The sequence below is a fragment of the Aedes aegypti genome, chromosome 2 (genome assembly GCF_002204515.2).
Source record: "Aedes aegypti strain LVP_AGWG chromosome 2, AaegL5.0 Primary Assembly, whole genome shotgun sequence".
In the NCBI taxonomy this organism is placed as follows: Eukaryota; Metazoa; Arthropoda; class Insecta; order Diptera; family Culicidae; genus Aedes; species Aedes aegypti.
This window is the reverse complement of record NC_035108.1, coordinates 433,910,056-433,930,815: the sequence shown is the minus strand read 5'-3', so window position 1 is coordinate 433,930,815 and position 20,760 is coordinate 433,910,056. Positions and strand designations below refer to the sequence as shown.

Below are 20,760 nucleotides of genomic sequence, written 5' to 3'. Positions count from 1 at the left end.
GAAGTGTGCGGTCATGACTTAATCACGCTAAAAAAAGTTATACATTTTATTTGACACAAAAACTACCAACTTTTGAAGAAACGTTCTAGGGTCAGTCACTGACCGTCAGTGTTCCCTTAGTGGACAGTCCCCTATAGTCGCACTAGTGGCTTTTTACGGCTGTTTTGCGGTAAATATTTTCAAAATATTTTTTGACATGAAAATCAGGAGCTATTTATCTGAGTACCGTTGGTACACAGCTTGAAAAAAATGATCGAAAAAATTAGTTTTGCTTAAAATTTGAGCTCCCTTGCGCCTATAGTAAACCTATTGTTTCTATAGTAGCACTGCAGAGAAAAACTATTTTTTATTATACGAAATAATTAATGAATTAAGAACTTTTGTTACAGCAAACGAAAGCTATTGATCCACACTTTGAAGGAAAAATATAAAAGCTTTATAAAAATATGGCTTTGATTAGTTTTTTGCCAACGCTGTGATGCTAGTGCTACTATAGGAACAGAAATTAGAAATAGTGCTACTATAGGCACATGTATTGCTTTAGTGGCACAAGCGATACAAACATATGAGTTTTCGTAGTTTTCATATTTTTACCACAAAACCAAGATTAAAAGCTTTCAGATAGTGCAAAAATAATGACGAATTATTTTTCGATTTTATACGAATATTTGTTCTTAGCTATGCGGCTATTGGTAGATCGACCCTACTTGATCTTATTAGCACATAGTTTTTTCAAAAATTATGTAATATATATTTCTAACTAATGTACGGAAGAAACTATCTAATTCAGCCGATTTATTAGACTTTTGCCTGCTTCATACTGCAGACCCGCATAATTATAAACCATACTTCTACTGTTTCCCATTCAATCCACAACAATTTACGACAGTATCAAAATAATTCTGTATAACATTTAAAATAACAATAAACCAACCGTACCGTGAACAGTTTTTACAGTTTGGCAAATTGTAATTTAGCAAACTACCATGTGGGGAATAGGCGGTTAAGTTATGTTACCATATAAAAACGCCGATTTTGTCGAACAAAATTTTTACATTACAATTTGTCGAACGGTTCAAATACCATCCATTTTTTGATCAATCTACTGTACACCAAACAGGTAGAGAATGGTTGACCCATATAATTCGAATTAAAATTAATACTGTTTATGTAATTGTCATTTTACAGTGCGATATAGTATTTAACCCAAGATTTACCCCTCTTGTGATTGAACAATGAAAGATGAGTTAAATAATTTTTATGCATATTTATTTACATTACCATAATATACTGGAAAGTTTCGATATTTTCGATATGTTGCCGTACACGTAATTCCTTTTTCGGTTTATCCATTACCGCTTTTGCCGTTCTAATTTCTTGCTGTCTCAGTGCGGGGACATCCGGGTTTGATGGTTCCATTTTTGGATTACTGCAACAACCCACTCTGGAAGGAACGAAATGTTGCCCCGTTAGAGTTTAGTTTCAACTCAATAATACAATATATTTTACTCACCAATGAATTCCGGATGTAAAACAGGCCACTTGGGATTCGGATGTTACCCTCCAAACAACGGGAAGAAGCTTTTAAGTGCTAGAATAACGATTCTTGTTTCCGCACAATTTTCATTTTTCAATTCACAACAAACAAAACAAAAGGCACTCTAAAACAATTCTATGCAACTTCATGGTTTGAACGGTAGTAAAATATATTTCTATTTTCATCAAATTTCCACCCATATCGAACGAAAATGTTTAGAACAAAATAACAATTGTGTTGTTTCATATTATTTTAGTAGAAATACTTTGAAATACGGAAATATTTCGATCAGTTTTTTGAATTGTTACTACGATCAGTGTGCTATTTTTTAAGCGTGCACAGCTAGGCGGTGAAAATTTTCGCTCACAAACACAACAGCGTACCACTGTTTGCGAAACTGTTAAATAACTGTTGTATATGGTAAAATACATATGTGTTTGTGTATTGCAACGATAAATTCAACAACAATTTCTCAATCGGTCCAGTCATAGTTTTACCATTTCTGGGGGGTTTGAATTTCTGTATAATTCGACAATGTCTGCACAGTATCTAATATTGTTACTGTTTGACATGGTTTACGCAAACCATTTTTAAAAGTTCTAATTCTTAGACTAAATACAGTTCAACATAAAAGCAACTGTTTGTTGTACACTAACCTTACCAGATACAAGTGATTAATTGTTTTGAATGTATGGCGAATTGTGATTTTCTATGCGGGGAAGCTTTGTGTAAAGCATTTTAAGTGTGCACCTTGAAAATGGTTTCCTGTGAGATAAGCAAACAAACGACGATTAGCACTGAGGGAAAATATTGTGTTCAAATTGAATGACCAAATTGTTTGAGTCCGCACCCCTTAGATTCTAATGAGTAAGTTATCACAAAACTGAAGGATATGAAATTTAATATTCGATTAATTTGAAAAAGGAGGATATTTTCAGTCCAAAGGAGGACGGGAGGACTCATGATTGAAAAGGAAGGCATGTCCTCCAAAAAGATACCATCTGGTAAGCCTAACTGTAATTGAAAAAATGAATGTAATTAAATAATCTGACCATATTTTTTTTCCGTTTCGACTGCGAACGTTTGATAACTTAATTAGACAATGGGACAAGCTTTCGCTTTGAGTATTTTTTTCAGATATTTATGGGACCTCCGAGGAAACGGCCCCGAATAGGCCAATTTTATTTTTCTTCTATTGGGTATTGAACATTATCATTTTGGAAAAGCAGCTCAGACTTGATCGAATAAGATCATTTCAAGAATGTTGACAACCTAGAAATAGGAGAATATGTATTTGACAATATTCCCTAAGCTAATTTTTAATCAATATTGTAAAAAACCAGGTTTCCGACTAAGTCACTGTACCTATCAACTAGGTGACCATTATCCTTGAAATTATTATCCACGGCCATGCCTGAGTTAGCTTTTGTGAATGATTATAACGAAATAAGTTGAAGGCAGATTTATACTAATAAATTAGGTAAAAGTTGAATTAAAAGGAAGAACGGGGTCATTTTTACCCGAATCGAATCAGTGACCCACCGGAATAACTTGAAAACGGTAAACATTTCCAAAATTTCCAATGATTATCAGGAAACTAGACATCTATTTATTTGCTGGGTAGTCACGGATTCCCAGTCCAAAAGATATATCTTTATATTTTTGGAACGATTTCGAATCCGGAGGACCAAATATCTCTAGGCCGAATAGAAATACGCTTCACAGCTAACAAACTTATGTTCCAAACCATCCAATTTAAATATCCCAGGAATTTCCCCACTGTCACTACATTAAATTAGATCCAGCCATCAAAATCAATGTTCGCAAAGCCCCATCGCCACCCGAATTAATCCTACTTTCAATGATTGCTCCACGTCAGACCCCCGGGGGATAATCTTTGTCTTATTAGCACAGAGCCGAGCAGCTTCCGACATCAGTAGGGCGCTAGAGTAAGGTGGGGCAAAAGTTTCGAAAAAAATGTTATGAGTGTCCTTGTGGTTTGGATGCTATTTAAGTACATACTAGTAATTTCCATGTAAGCCTACATTGTCTTTGGGCCACCTTTAAGTCACTACCGAAAAAGGTGAAAAATGGGAAAATTTGTAAATTGTCAAAAATCAAAATGATCCACTTTGTGATATTCATTTGTTTTCAATAGTTGTAATTTTAAAGGAAACATTGATTACTCCTCTAAGGCCAAGCTTTTGCCCCACCTTACTCTAAAGCCTAGCTGGAAATGTATAGTTTTCATCAGCAGATCAACATTGTGTCTTTCGCAGTCAACTAACCCGTGTCGGAGTGCTCAAGGATGCACGAACTAGGTGTGGGGGTGGATTCTGCTGAAAAAGGAATGCGAACGATGAGCACTCCTCAGTGGACTAATTAAAATTGATTGCCATCATAATTAATTCCAATTAAGTTGTTCCGACTAATCGAGGAAATGAGGTGATTTTTATACCGCACCTCTCTGCTAGGGCGGAGGGATAATGCCAGAAGGGCCATACAATGTTATCGCTCCTAATATAGTAAGTGCCTGGGAAAGCTGGGCATAGAGTAACTTGAAGTGACAGAACGATTTGATTTCCAGGAAAAGTGATTTCATTAAAATAGGAGAGCACTGAGCTTCTTTAAAATGTTTTAGTTTGTTTCATGAAAAAAAGAAGCCGTCAGGCACATTTGTCCTGGCTTACACTTTTGAGGACATTCATTCTAGGTCTTCCTGGACATGGTGCAGATGAGGGTGTCCGGCCATTTGGCCGAACGCCGTTTGGCCGAATGCCGTTTGGCCGAACGCCATTCAGCCGAATGCCATTGGTGATTTAGTTTTAAAAAATATTCCAATGTTCCTTGGGGGACCGACATTCTTAATGTAACATATCTTTGGCGGCCATTTTGTTTTATGTCAATTTATCCAAAAAATAAAATTTGGACTATACAAAGCTAGATGATAAGGAGCTACTGTGAAAAAACATACAAATCGATTTAGTATTTTAGGAGATACCTGAAAATTACGATATGATATTTTTTTAAGGTTTTAAGATCTTTATCTGGCCAGCGTGGCACCAGACACATAAATGCTCATTACTCAAAGACGGCTGCACCAAATTGCTTCATTTTTTCACAATATACTTTCATTAATGTATTGTTCTGTATGAACCTAAAATTTTCGCTTGTATCATGTTCACTCTCTCAAATTCATCATCCGATACGTCCGACATTATGAACAACAATGACTGAAATATGGATAACCTGCTCTATTGTTTTTTTTTCTATTCATAGATTGTACATCGATATGTGAGCAATATAGATCTTCTTCTTCTTCTTTCTGGCGTTACGTCCCAACTGGGACAAAGCCTGCTTTTCTCAGATTAGTGTTCTTATGAGCACTTCCACAGTTATTAACTGAGAGCTTTCTTTGCCGATTGACCATTTTTGCATGTGTATATCGTGTGGCAGGTACGATGATACTCTATGCCCTGGGAATCGAGAAAATTTCCTTTACGAAAAGATCCTCGACCAGTGGGATTCGAACCCACGACCCTCAGCATGGTCATGCTGAATAGCTGCGCGTTTACCGCTACGGTTATCTGGGCCCCTCAATATAGATATAGCTCTTATTACTACATGGTTACCTACATATATTGGATTAACACACTAACAGAAAAAAATGAAACCAAATATTGAATTGCATATCACACCACTATACTGTCAATACCTAATGAACTCTAATTACTCCCCACATGTAACATGCTGTAACAATCTATTCAGTACTATTTAAAAATCAGCTCCTCAATTAAGAATGCCAAGAATATGAACAGACGTTAAAGAACAGACTATTAAATATTAAAGGGAAAATATCCTACGAAATGTAAATTTAACAGCAATGCCTATGTATACTTGTAAATAGCACAAAACATATGAAATAAAGAAGAGAAAATCTTTTATTTCATACTAAACACAAATGTTTCAAATACTACTAGGGTCGGTGTTCCCTTAGTGGACTGTCCCCTATAGTCGCACTAGTGACTTTTCACGGCCGTTTTGCTATAAATCTTTTCAAAACATTTTTTGACATGAAGGTCAGGACCTATTTATCTAAGTACCATTTATTTACATCTTGATTTTGCTCAAAAAATGATCGAAAAAATATTTTTGCTTAAAATTTGAGCTCCTTTGCGCCTATAGTAAACCTATTGTTCCTATAGTAGCACTACTGAGAGAAACTATTTTCTATTATACAAAATGATTGATGAATTAATAACTTTTTTTATATCAAACGAAAGCTTAAGATCCACACTTTGTACGAAAAACATAAAAGTGCTACTATAGGAACAGAAATAAGAAATAGTGCTACTATAGGCACATGTATTCCTATAGTGGCACACGCGATAATAAATACAAACATTTGAGTTTTCGTAGTTTTTATATTTTCCCACAAAACCAAGATAAAAAGCTATAAGATGATGTAAAAATAATGACGCTAGCATTATTTTTCGATTTTATACGAATATTTGTTCTTAGCTATGCGGCTATTGGTACATCGACCCTATACAATATGACCCAGCTCGAAAGAACAGCTCGTAACTTAAAAAAAGGAAGCTTACGGTTCGTACTATGATTTATAAAATGATTTCAATCATCAAAATTATGTAATTAAACTTAATAAAAACAAAAGTAAATCGTAAATGTATGTAATTTTCTGTGAAATGGTTATTCTGGCAAACAACATTCTGGGGAATGGTTCATTCTGGCAAATTTGTTCTGGTAAATGTCACACAACCGTGTCATATCAACTGGATCATGATAATTTTGCTTTAGATTGTATCTCAATTCGCAAAAGTTGGGAGTTGGGACAAACGGTTGTGGACGAGCTTGCTTTGTTGTTTGTTTTTCATCTGTTTTAATGACAATTTGATTCACTGGTAGAAACATAGATATTCACAGCTAAAAATATGTTGTAAATTTCAGTTTATTTTTATGCACATATTTGGAGCATCAAAATAAACTGAAATGTCAATGATCAATCTCTTATTTTTCAATAGAATGCACATTAAATTTACATGATCATGTAACATTCAATCATCCTTAGTTGAAAATGAAACGTGATGCTGCAACAATATATGAATGTTGTTTGTTTTTACTATATTCTTCTGTTTACACTACATTGCAACTTAAATATGTCTAACAGTGTTGTTGAATCCATTTTAATGCATGGTTGACTGAAATTCGATGTATAATATTATTGATCTAGCGGAATTTGGGGCAAGTGTGCCACCTTAAGCAAATTGATCTCTAACTTTGCCTAAAGCTTATAAAATCCACTTATTTAGCCTCATGAGGTAGTTTCACATCTTTTCATAACCACTGTATCATTCAAAAAGAAAATAACTTCAAAAAGTATTAGTTTCGGAGCTTCTCAAATATTTATCATCCAAAATAACCTATTTTTCGACAGTATGGGGCAAGTGTGCCACCCATATGGGGCAAGACGGCCACCGAATGAACATCGCATGTAATTCTACTTGTAATAAAATTTTCTTTATTTCCTAATAATATTACTTACAAAGCATACGCTAATCGATAATTTAAAAAAATAATTTAAGTAGGTATCTGTTCTTGTGAATACTTATAAGTTACGGTCGGAAGAGTATAAGAAAGTAACAAGCCACTAAGACCCACCTATTTGTCCTAGATGATGAGGAGGTCGAAGTGGAAAAATGGCTCAATCAGCATCTGAGGTTGGTTCCAACGCATGAGACAATTACTTTCCAAGTTCAAGAGTTTATCTTTCGATATCTAGGAGGGAAACGATTCCGAATCAGTGGAGTAGCAGACCTCTTAACTTCTAAAATAAGCTTTTTGTTTCAAGGAATCTAAATGTCTCATGTGATGAAACCTGTTCACAGTTTCAAAAAACGACTTTGAACCTTATAAGTAGAAGCAATAATTTGATACGCTAGAGTAACGATGCATGGTCAAAATCAGTATCTTTCAACCAGCTTAGTGGCAGAACCTGATTAAGGGGCGCGCTTTTGAGAGTTTAATGGTGACAAACTGTTTTCTCCAAAAGGTATAAATAGCGGTATCTTTTTCTAAAGAGGCTCTATGCAAAATGGTAAAGAATGATATTTGTATAAAAACGACTACTTCATTATTTCTCAATAGTAATGGAGTAGAACGACATGCACTAAACAAAGGACACGGGTATACCACAAAAGATCAAAGAAAACTGGTCGCAGTGGTTCATCCCGAACAGAAACAGACAAAAAAATATTTTAATGATGATGATTACATTTTTATAAATTTCACTCCAACAATTTTCGTTTACCAAATAGGTGGCACACTTGCCCCAATAAGTATAGATTTCAACCAAACTGGATTTCGTATGTAGAACTAAATACTTGTTTCGTTCAAATGCCACAATAACTTACACATTTGAATAGTTTCACGATCTACAGTACATAAAAAAAAATCTGTTAATAATTTACCTTTTAGCATGCTATTTAGAAACAACGAAATCTTATAAAAATCCACTCAAATTTGGTTGTCTTTGCAAAAGTCGATGTAAATATGTGAAAAATAAAGCAAATTTCATCATATTTTGATTATAGTATTGTGAACTAGAAGGGAACATATTGCTAAGCTCAAATAGAAAATATATATTGTAGTTTTTATAAAAAGCAGAGGTGGCACACTTGCCCCTATGGCACACTTGCCCCAAAGTCCGCTACCAGCAAATATGATTGACTAGAGAATTCTGTTTGCTCCGTGAGCTACAGAGCTTTCTTATCGTTAGCACCTCTCAATTTTCTTATTGTAAGAAACACTCAACCTACTCGAAAGTTCTAATCGACGATCCTCCAAAAAGCTGTTTCCCCGACCGTGACAGGACTCGAACCTGCAATCTTCGGATCCGAAGTCCGACGCCTTCTCCATTAGGCCACACGGCCGTGCGTACTTCCAGTGAGCGCTCATCACACCGAACGCCAATTATTTTATAACGCTTGATATAGTTCTTGCTACAAACAACCACGCGACAGGCGCACTTGGCACATGGAAGCTACATTTCTCTATGTTCCTCCAGTGTGACTATGGGAAAAATACTATCGCGCCCAAGGAAGAGGACAATCGTGTCACGAGTTTATCCAAGAAAGGCAAAAAAATAATTCTAAACATGCAATAAGTGGATATAACTAACCAGATTCAATTCTAACAACAGCATTATAAACATATATTTCATATTAAAATGAAAAATAGCACTTAAAATCTTAACAGCAATAAGTTTTTACAATTTTTATTGGCGACATATAGATGTTTTAGAGCTTGTTTTTCATAATTCTTTTGACTTTTTGAATATTGTTGGTTATTAAGTGCTCTATTTATTTTCCTTTGGATTTTTAAATTTTTCTGTGATCGCTTTTTCTATTTTCTCAGTGCTTTGTTTTCATTTATGTTGTTCAACTATAATTTTTCATAGGAATATCGATTGATTTCTCATTTCTAGTTTCTACTTTAATATTACTATTTTTTATCGGTTTACCGGTAGCAGACATACTTTTAGTGCTGTTTTGATTTTTTTTATTGCTATAAATGCTCCCCTAATTTAAATGCTTGCCAATTCGTCTGCTTTGGCACTCTCATTTCGAATCCATCGCACGTAAAGCTCGGCAGGCAGACGAGCTCAAATCAAATGGCTTCTTTAGTCGACCGGCTCGGCCCCGAATCCCGCATTAGAGAGGGTGATAATGGGAACGATAATAGGCCTTGTATCGAGCCCGCACGATGAAGACTCCCTCAAAGAGAATTTTCTCGGATCACCACCGACCCGAATCATGAAGATTACTTCAACAACATTCTTCGTCATTAGCATGTTTATAACACGATGTAAAATTTATTTCGACGGGATTTTTTCTTCTGCGAAAATTCGCTCTCGCAGGAGTGATTGTCGCTTTGGAAGCGAACGAACGCCGCACAAAGGGCTATTGGGACCACTTAGCTGGCTAAAAGTATTTCGAGACATTTTTCGCATTCTTTATGTAAAAATTTATGTATTATATTGTTAGATTTATTTATGTTATTGTGTCGATTTTGTATCACTACGGTTTTAATACTACCCATAATTTCAATATCAGAGCGAGTTTTGAAAATTAGTTTTAGTCATCCAGTTTTACCAAACACCCCTAAGGGCGCCGTGCTGGGGGGTGGGTTGGAATGATTGTACTACGGAGTGGCTGGGAAATTGGTTTTGACGCGTTCCACTTTGCGGCTTTTCACGGCCCAGGATGCGACCAAGTTTGCAATGAACGACGCTAAAGAGAGCTAAACGGCCCCGTTGAATGAATGGTTCCGGGGATAAACCTCAAGTAGGGCAGAAGAAAAATAATGGCTGATACAACGACTGAGAGGGTGAGACCGCTGTGAATTCTGCTCATGGATGTTACCAGAATATACAAAGTTCATACAGGCCATGGATGCGTTGAGCATCGGTACTTTCGCTGCTCGAATAAAAATTAAATCTTATGGTTATTTGCAGCTTTTGCTTTGATAAGAAAGACATAAAATTTTATTCAGTTTGTTAAGCATTTTGTAATGGAAATTTATGGCGATCGCTTGCGCTTCGGGACGAGCGGATTTAGCTCTTGCGATGTTGTGCACGATTGTTGGCCTTTGGTATAGGGAAACGGCGGGATTTGCGGAATGTTATAGCAATTTATGGTAGCTCATCGCAGTCCTGTTAGGATTGTTGTGAAATCTTCGGTGGATTGCTGATGAAGCTGTTGGTAAATCAATCATATATTTTCTGAAGCTTTTCCAAAGAGATGTTAAACGGGCTATTGGAGAGAAATTTATGTGCCCTCTTGTTTGCTCTGTTTTGTTTGCAAAACAAATCAATGAAGGACTGCTAACAAGAACTATGTAAATGTAATGGCTTATGTAATAAAACCTTTTATACATTAGAAATGACCTTCTGAACAACTTTTCCGAAGAAAAGTAAGTAAATGAAAGCCGAATTAAGTACTATACCATTTAATAGAGTTTGTATCCTTCGACAGATACGTGTATTTGAGTCAAGTCCAGTACACGACACTGAAAACGTGAAAACTAAAAAAAACTTCATATCAAATGGATCATCTGAGCTTCAAACTTTATAAAAATTACACTCTCCCCGACGGGGAATTGAACCCCGGTCTCCCGCGTGACAGGCGGGGATACTGACCACTATACTATCGAGGAATGGATGAAGGGGGTGTTGACATTTTGTCAAGAATAATTTAATAGTTTAAAAATTGATTTCTAATTTTGCGAAGATACGTGAAATTGTTGGATAAACCATATGATATCATCGCTTCGACTCTAACCAAACCACTTCTACAGCGCACAAAAAAACATTCGAATGAAAGCAAACATATAAAAACCAGTCATACGCCTTTCAGTATAGGGAATTACCGCACATCGATGGTTGACTGCTCACAAGTGCCAAAACGGGGAATCCCTAGCAAACAACGGCTTCGTAGCGTATTCTCTCGCTCTTATGCTTTATAATCGAATTCAACGCTCTCAGTGAGTTCGCGTTCGCTGATCAGTGATCACTGATCCCGGTTCAACAACTCGCCAATCTACACATATCGGTTTTGATTAATAGGGCAGGAGTACTAATTATGGATGCAATGAGTCAATAGTATGGGTGAAAATCAGATTTTAATCACTTTTCTAAAACGTAAGCATTATTTGTTGGTGTTAATTACTAGTTAAAGCCTCGAGAAACAGATGAATTGAAACGTTTTAGTACTAAATTGACTTGAAGCTTCTAAAATTTGGGTTTAAAAATATTTTTTTTCATAACAATTATGGCAAACAGTGTACCTAGTTTTCGTAATTAAATTATTCCAATTATGGATTAATGATTATTTGCACGAAATAAACTCAAATGCCATCCAGCGCAATTAATGATGCTAGCTAATGCGTAATTAAATGACTGCTTATATATTTTTTTCAGAAATGTTGCTTTTAATTGATATTAAATCAATTTATATAAACTAAACTTTAGAAAAGGAGTTAATATGTCGTGGAAATTCAAAATATGAAATAAAACAACATTAATGAACTCACATTGCCTTTCCGGTTCATGATTGCAAACTGTATGATATACGTGTGATTGAAGAATACTGGTGTTTAAGCACCAAACGTGAAGAATATTTCAATAAAGATAATGCCTTACCGAACCGTTTCGTCACGAAAGCCGCCCATAAAATACCTTTACTAAGTCGTGTCAGTACATGACACTGAAGACGGCCTTACAGTTGAGGTCAAAATACGCGTGTCTGTCAAAAGATACAAACTCTAGTGGAATTTAATGGATAGAACTAATTTCGGTTTTTCATTGACTTATAAATATTGCACATAACAGCTCGAAAATTTATAACTTTTACTTCTTTTATTTCACTGGAAAAAATATGTAAACTAACAGCTTTCAGAGTATACCCATAACTGGGTTCTCATATACACTTTGTACTAATCATCACCATAGTGACTTAAAACGGTAAATTTGATTGCTCACAAGCTAAATTCGTTAATTTATTGCATTGTTGCAAAATGCATTCATCGGTTGTCATTGCTGCAGTAGGCGTTGAACTGGCGAGATGTTGTTTTTTCAAGCTAATGAGATTTTTCTCTATTTTTCAGATGAGAAATTTGGTGATCCTCCTTCGGGACCATCATATTCGACTACAAAACCTTTTGCTGGTCCATTTGTAATATATTTTCGAAAAAAACAAATACCTATAAATGTTTTGTTAATTTCGGCCAAAATATATGAAAAATATTCTTCCGTCAAGGTAATCAAAAAGATTTCACTTGATAAATAACATGTTGTTTTCGGTTCTCGTGATTCACTTTTGGAATAGCAACTTTTTTCAGAATTATATCGTGTATATGCACCATGTAATTTGTGTGAAATTGATGGTGTTTTATATGATGAATCTCTTCAATGTGATGAAGTAATAACTCACGGCATTGGAATTTTTAAAAATCAAGCCATTTCACCTGTTGATGTTTTAGATTGCCAATGTTTATCAAAATTAAAATTGAACGATAAAGGCTCTGAATATATTCATTCTAACTGTATGAAAATTACGTTTGCTGGATTAGTTCTTCCCGATTTTGTAGAAGTTAATAATGTTATTTTTTGCATTAGGCTTTATTTTCCAAAAATAAGGCTGATACAAATATTAATTTTCTTTTATGTCACCCCCCCTTCAAAAATCCGAAAATTTTGAAGGGGAGAAAAAAAAAGATTCATCATTTTTTTGACATCAGTTAGGTTTTTATCCATTTTTAAAGTAAAAAAACAAGTAAAATAATGATCTAGAGGACGTTTGAAAAAAGTTTAACAATTATAGTTAAAAATAAAAATTCGAAAAAACACTTTTTTTTTCATTTTTATTTTTTTGTTCTTTATTTATTTTTATCCCCCCCCCCTCGTATCTTCCAAGTGGTCTCGGACATAAAAGAAATATAAAATTTGTATCAGCCTAATGCATTGCGAAAGATGCCTTCTCTTTGGACACACGAATTTATTTTGCTCCAATAAACCTAAATATACAAAATGTGGTCAACTACATTTATCATCAGATTGCACTAAAAATTCGGACATTGTGAGTTTTGTATGTATTGTAATCAAAAACATAACCTTTTGAAAGATTGCCCTATTTACATTAGTAATCAATCAAAATACAATCAAAAACTGAAAAGCAAAAATCATAAGCATAAGCATAGATGACAATTCGTAGTTGCTACTCCGTGATTGACTAGAACAATCAAAGTTGCACAGAGATTGATTGAACGGGGCTTGGGATTATCTTACCATTCTCAATGTGCACAAATCGAGAGCTCAAATTTTATAAATCAATAACGGCGCCGGCCACGTCCTTACGGTCATCGGGGAAGGGAAGGATTGTTAGTTCGACAACCGTTGTTACTAGAGACCGAAATCACCTCTGCATCTCCACAGTTGTCATGGAAAAGATATTGGGTTAGTGGGAAAAGGTAGAGATCTGGGAGTCACCAATGTTTGGTGATGCGATCCATGATATAATCACGCCTAACCGGATTCGCGAAATAATTCAATAATCGCATTGTACGCCGAACAAGTGTTCGTCACTCACCCACGAAGGAGCAAGCGACACGATCAATAGATCAAACACTACTAACGGACCGATCACTTTTTCACTACTTCACTACCGACGCGCGACATGTTCGATCCTGCCCTAATATTTATGAATCTCTAACAGATGACGAGTTTAATGACACTTCAAATTTAGATAACTTTATTTATAAACCCCCTTCTAAAAGAAAAAGAATTCAAAAATCTTCTCTTGAAGCACAGGTTCAACTTGATTCTAATACAATGTCATTTAATGAAAGTTTTCCGCCGTTAAATTCTTCCTCTTCCCGTATAACACAGGTTTTCAACGAGTTGAATCTGATCCATCAAGTTGTAATATGAATACCAATGCCAATTCGTCGAAAAATAACAAAAATGTTAATGACAATTCCCCAAGTTTAGGAATTTTGTAGAAATCAGTAGAAATGATGGGATTCAATGATTTTTGGAAAAAGATAATTAAGATGATTTTACCATTTATTGCCTCTCTTCTTGATAAATTGAATACATTTGGACCCATCATTGCTTCATTATTTTCATCGTAATGGCTTCAAATTCTATTGGTAATTTGAATATTTTACAATGGAATTGTAGAAGTTTACTTCTTAAAATAGATAGATTGAGAGTTATGCTTAATCATCACAAAATAGATATTTTCTGTTTGAATGAAACTGGTTAATAATTCGTAAAGATAGAATTATTCCTTTTGGTGGAGTTTTGATTGGTATTCGTAATGGCATTGAATTCAAATATGTAAATTTATCATTGAATATACATCTGGAATATGCTATTATTTCTGTAAAACATAAAGATTATAATTTTCATATTATTTGTTTACATATCCCTCCCAATGCAATCTTCTTAATATCTGATTTGAAAATTATTTTAGATAGTGTTCCTCATCCATTTTACATTTCGGGTGACTTTAATGCTCATAATTATTCTTGGGGTAGTGATAGAACTGATGGCCGTGGTTCATTATTAATGGATTCATTTGATGAATATAATTTAAGCATTCTAAATGATGGATCATTTACCAGAATTGCTGTTCCCCCATGCTTTTCCAAGTTATACCAAAAACGTTGATTGGAGTAAGTTTTCGGATTTAATTTCTGTGTCACTAATTAATTTGCAAGATTCAAATTCCTCAATCGAAAATTATATTAAATTTATTAAAATTATTATGAATAGTTTACTTGAATCACAGAAAAAGAAAATTCTTTGTAATATTAAAAAAACATATTCTTCCTACGTTTTTGTGGGATAATGATTGTTTAATTGCTCTTAAAAATAAATCGGAAGCTTTTAAAAAAAATCGTCGGAAGTCTAGAGGAACCACGGAGGAATTTCTAGAGAAACTCTGAAGAAATTCTTGGGAAAATCCTTGGAGGAATTTCTGTAGGAACGTTTCGAAAATCCCCGTAGCAATTCCTGTAGGGTATCCCCGGAAGATTTTCTGGACGAAATCCTCAGAGGATTTGGGGGATATCCCCAGAAGAATCCTTGAAATCCCCGGAGGAATCCCGGTAGGAAATCACCAGAAGAGTTCCTTGAGGAAATCTTCGGAGATATTCCTGGTGCAAATCCTCAGAGAAATTCCAGGTAGTTTTCTGTCTTTCTAAAAGAATCCCCCAGAGGAATTGCTATTAGAAATCCCCTGAGAAATTCCTGGAGAAAATCCTCGAAGGAATCCTGTATGGAATTCCAGAGTTGTATGCAGCGTTGCCAACCTTCCAGATTTGTCTGGAATATTCCAGATTTTTGAGGCCCTATTTTACAAAAATCTGGAAGATCCAGATAAAATTTGAAACGAATTTTTAAGGTTTTGTAAATAATTTGTAAGGTTCTGTATATACGAGATAAGCGATCCAGACTTTTCCAGACAAATTTTCAAAATCTTCCAGATTTTTGAAAAATTGACTTGGCATCCCTGGTTGTATGCCTGTCGGTAACGCTTTGAAAAGTTTCACCGAAATCTTTCATTGAGCGCTACGAGCACTACAACACCAGAACATTCTACACGGAGCCGCAAATCAACCCATCTTTGACTTCTTTTGACGCAATTCAATTTGACTAATTTGAGAATAGAGCCTTACAACAGCATAAAAGCAATATTGGGGCGATTCCAAATATATTTTTTTTTTGCAAATCCAATCTCCCATATCTTTCTTACCATCCTTGTTATAAAAATAGTGTAATGTGAAATTTTTAGCTCTATAGGTGGTGATTTAAGGGTGGCCCAAAAACAATGTAGGTTTATATGGAATTTACTATGAAGAAATTTGAAAAAAAAAATTTTATTGTAATGTAATTACAAACTTATCATCCCAAAGTCTAAATTCATTCTTCAAACCTCAATGAAGGATGTTTCTGGTGAAATAAATCCCGTTTGAGCTAATTTTGATTGGGATTTTTGTAGATGTTTGCAGGGCTATATTCCCATATTGGGCTGAATAATAGCAAACAAACTCATGAATATCTCTTTTCATATCCGTTGGATTGAATTGCTCTCTTCAGCAAATTTCTTTATTATGGTTTAAATAATAAGTTTTCACTATGGGCTGATAAGATTGTACTTACATTCCAGTACTAACGTGTTTGGAACATTTTGCCAAATTTCTCCATAGTAATTCAATATAAACCTACATTGGCTTTGGGCCACCTTTAAATCACCCCCCAGAAAGCTGAAAATTTTACAGAATACTATTTTTATGGTAAGGATGTTAAGGAAGATATGGGAGATTGGATATTCAAACTTTTTTTTTTTTAATTTTGAAGCATCCTAATGCTCATAGAAGTATGGTTAGAGCATAAATTTAGGCGATAATTTTAGAACGATCATTATGAACAGTCATGGTGACGCTCTAAAGAACAAAATTATCTCCCTGGCACTGCAGAATATAGTTAAGTAGATGAAAAACCGAATTTAGTACTATATCATTTAATTCCACTATAGTTGACAGATACGCGTATTTCGACCTCAACTGTAAAGCCGTCTTCAGTGTCGTGTACTAGACTCGGCTGGTCGTTTATAATAGTTTATAAGAAACCCCAAGACAATACGGAATATCTCCGGAGCCACTTGGACCATATTCCCAAGTTTTTTGGATCATAAAAAAAAGAGTTTTTCTGGAAGCTCTGGAAATTTCAACAAAATCCAGCAAGAAACAAAAAAGTTATGCACATTTTAGTGTGTTTTCAGCATGTGAAAAGAATGTTGGCTGGAATAAAGTTAAATTTGGCCTTTAGGGGCATCTAGTGTTTGATTTATTCAGATTCTACGTTAAAATTCAAGCCAGAACTCAAGTTTTCATGATTTTTAAAACTGTGAACTGGAACTATTAATGAAACACTTAAGAAGTCCCAGACAACCAGAAATCGCATGAAAGTTCACATTATAACTCGTTTATTCATTCTAATTACATCAAACCCGCAAAACACCGTGGATAAACTCGTCAAATTGATGAGTTTCCTCGCATAAAATACTTTTTTCTGAGTTCATTTGTACATTTTGTTTCGTCTCGTATACTCGTACAAAGTAAGTCGTATCAATCCGTAGCAGCTGTCAAATCAACATTTGTTATCATAAGTTAAGTCGCATAACATAACAGGTTAGTTCGGGAGAATGTTTATACACTCGCATTGTATGTTATTAATCATCACATAATATATGCACGCATATCGCCTCCACTTTTGTACGTAGAAGGCTTTTTCGCGACATCTTATAAGTGAAATTTTGCACGTAGAAAGCCTCCAGGTGATTTCGTTATGCGTACATTTTGGTTGTCTGGGGTTAGTATGGATATTTTTTTGAATCACCCCTCAGCAAATTTTACTACGGGAAGAGTTTTCATTATGTAAATTGAAATGTCATTGGATCCACAGATTGAAATAATTGTGAAATTTTGATTAATCATTTTTAATGTCTATATTGGGCCACTATGATGCTTCTGCGGAAATTGTGGCTTTGTGCCTTCAAAGTTTTGGTACATTATTGAATTGGGATGACAAGCCATCTCACCTTATCCATCCTAGCTTTTTCCAATGTAAAACATTTCGGAAATTTTTCTTCCGATCATTCTACGATTTTTGAGCATCCATTTGCCATAACTCGCTCTAAATCATCCTGTCATCAATTCGAGATTACGATAATTCAATTTGTTATCCTCTGTCGATTGTCAGCACATATCATGTTTCCTTGCGCCTAGATGCCTAAGTCCTTTCGTTCCGTCCACCGGCAGGTGTGTGAACTATCTCTCTCCAATCAGGATATCCAATCCATCCAATTTATGGGTGGAGGAGGCACTGATAGCCCTCGTCACTCTCCATTTCCTAACAGTAGAGAGTAAGGTGGAGCAAATGTTCGACTTTAGTGCAATAATCAATATTTCTTGAAAAACTAAAACATTGAAAGAAATAAATACTACAGAGTGAACTTTTAACATATTGGCTTCAATTTTGCTGTACAAACTTGAGTCAAAATATTTATTTATTTTTAGTTATAAATTTGAAATTGATAGTGGTGAGGCAAAAGTTCGTAGATAGAAACAAAAAATATCCATGTATAGGCATACTTTATACCAGCCATACAAATATGTTTGCAGAAAAATATAAACCCAATCAAACTAAATTTTATTAAAAAATTTGCTCAAAACAGAATTAAATGTAAAATACCCACGAAATTTAATCAAAACGTGCGTTTTTGGTGACGATTTTTAATGGGATCAGGCATATTTATCTAAATTTAAAGATAATATGTACATTTAAGGTAATTTGCAAGTTTTTTTAAACCCACAAATAGCCATAACTTTTCCATTTCTCAATTTATTTCTATAATATCTGGAATTAATATCTCTTACTAGAACAGCATTGGAGTACCATAACAATTGTTTTGAATTCAGCTTGCAATCTGAAAAAAGGAAACTTTTGTCCCGCTTTACCTTAAGCGAGGGGCAAAGTACAACATCGATAACCAATCTAATAGCGGAAACGCGCCCATCTGGATTGATACCTTGTTATGGATATGTACCTTTCCCAGCGCTGCGTCTTTGTGGAAGGAATAAAATGGATCGAGATAGGACGATCTATCACGCAAAATGGCAGCAGCAGAAAGCATCGCAAAAGCTTTCCCCGCGCCGAAACGTATCGCACATCTTAAATTGAAAATTTGTATAATAAATCCAGTGAACCGTATTTTCCGGCATAAATCACTCAAACGAAGGGCGCCCAATCACCGATTCGATTCGGGCATTTATTTCGACATTTTCGAGATGGGTGCTCCCTGTCCACCGGAACGCGCGTTTCCACAGATAAACAGACGTATAACACTGACGAGATTTCCGTCCATCACGCATTGAACGATCATCTTAACATAAGTCATAACATCGTTTTCCTTCACGTTTGAGTTTTACACTAGCGTCTTCTGCAGGCCTTGTTTCACATAATTGTGTTTCATCGTTACGTCTGCTTGTCTGTGACGTTACGTTATGAGCAAAAGCCCTGCACAATTGAATGTGTCTATCCATCCACTCAAGGATCGCTGAAACCTCCAAACGTGGCAATATATCACAAATAGCACACATAAAAATCCTGAAATGGTTGTTGGTTGGGGTGGGTGCGGTGGTTTTGTAGGAAGTTAGGAGGCACTGTCATGAGATGATATATATTCGAACCGTTCGGCAATGGAATCACGTTGTCTAGGTTCTATGGGAGCAAAGCGATTAGCAGCAGAGTTGGTCTGAAACTAACGAAAATCCGATTTTCAAATACTCATAACCTGAACGTTAGGGTATTCTTCACTTGTGTGTGAAAAGCCAACAAAGATAAAAAAAATTCAGTAACACATCTTAAATTGAATTGAAAAAATTTAGATACTTTAAAGTTTCGAACAAAATCTTTAAAACCTAGAAGCATTGCTCAAAAAACTGGTGAAACAAATTAATACATATATCACCAGGTATGGTGAAACAAATTAATACATATATCACCAGGTATGTACAGATTTTTGTCACTAGTAGCGCAAATGTCCAGATGTCAACGTTCGATACAAAATTAAAAAATACGCCTTATAAATACGTTTAAGTTTTTGAACTCTAAACGATTCGTTTCTTGAAGGTGCAGTTAATCGACAATACTTCAAGAAGCTATCGATAAAAAAACGATTATTTACTCCGTAGTGGAAAAACCCCTGGCTTCAGATCTATCACACTCCGACAAAGAGTTCTCCGACTGTGGAAGCTCTCCAAAATCGATACTATTCGGGTAGATGTCGAAGTCGCAATTATGAATGGATGGTGACTTCCCCAGGTGACCAATAAACACTTGAATAAGCCGCATTACAGACTCCATAAAGCATCGGATATGCTTCATATCCTATAAAAGCATTTAGACGGTGTAGCAGTCTACTAGTAGAATGCCAAAATGCTGTTTAAAATCGGATGGCTTCTAATCAGCACTGTATGAGCAATATTGGGTACAAAGCAACTGATATGCTGTTTTTTTTTTGCTTTTTTGCTGCTAAGAGTGAAGAGTACGGGCACGTTATCAATTTGACTAAACATCTCAAGTAATCAGTAAGCATTTATGAAAGCATTTTTTCAGCATTATAGTTGTTTGCACGATAAGCCAATAAATGCTCATTGGACATATATCTGCCTGTAGTGTTATCTCAAGACAGAGTTTGGCGAAATAACGGGTTTTCTAAATGCTACACATGTTTCTGAACATCTTATCAAAGTGTCGGAAAAGCGTAAAGCCTCAGGAAGAGCAAAACAAAAATATCATTCTCCTTCTCAGTTTTTGGCCACTTCTTGAGTTTTGCTGGCTGTAGAGTAGTGAGTAGTGTTTGATCCTTCGACCTTGATACTTGCTCCTGCGGGGGCGGGTGATGAGGGCAGGATCAAACATGTCGAGCGTCGGTAGTGAAGCGGTGAAAAAGTGATCGGTTCGTTAGTAGTGTTTGATCCTTCGACCTTGACGCTTGCTCCTGCGGGGGCGGGCGATGGGGGCAGGATCAAACTTGTCGCGCGTCGTTCGCTCAGAGAAATGAAAAAGCGCCGCG

The 20,760-nt window shown here is 35.4% G+C and overlaps 1 long non-coding RNA gene and 2 other non-coding genes across 3 annotated transcripts; all 3 read right to left on the bottom strand.

The window, feature by feature from the left end:
• Positions 1-1,252: 1,252 nt before the first annotated feature.
• Positions 1,253-2,132, bottom strand: LOC110677106. Its single transcript, XR_002500948.1, has 2 exons — positions 1,514-2,132; positions 1,253-1,444 (listed from the first exon to the last, which is right to left on the bottom strand). It is a non-coding gene; the product is annotated as an uncharacterized LOC110677106 (long non-coding RNA).
• Positions 2,133-8,414: 6,282 nt separating this feature from the next.
• Trnar-ucg lies at positions 8,415-8,487 on the bottom strand. Its single transcript has one exon. It is a non-coding gene; the product is annotated as a tRNA-Arg (tRNA).
• Positions 8,488-10,699: 2,212 nt separating this feature from the next.
• Positions 10,700-10,771, bottom strand: Trnad-guc. Its single transcript has one exon. It is a non-coding gene; the product is annotated as a tRNA-Asp (tRNA).
• Positions 10,772-20,760: the final 9,989 nt, after the last annotated feature.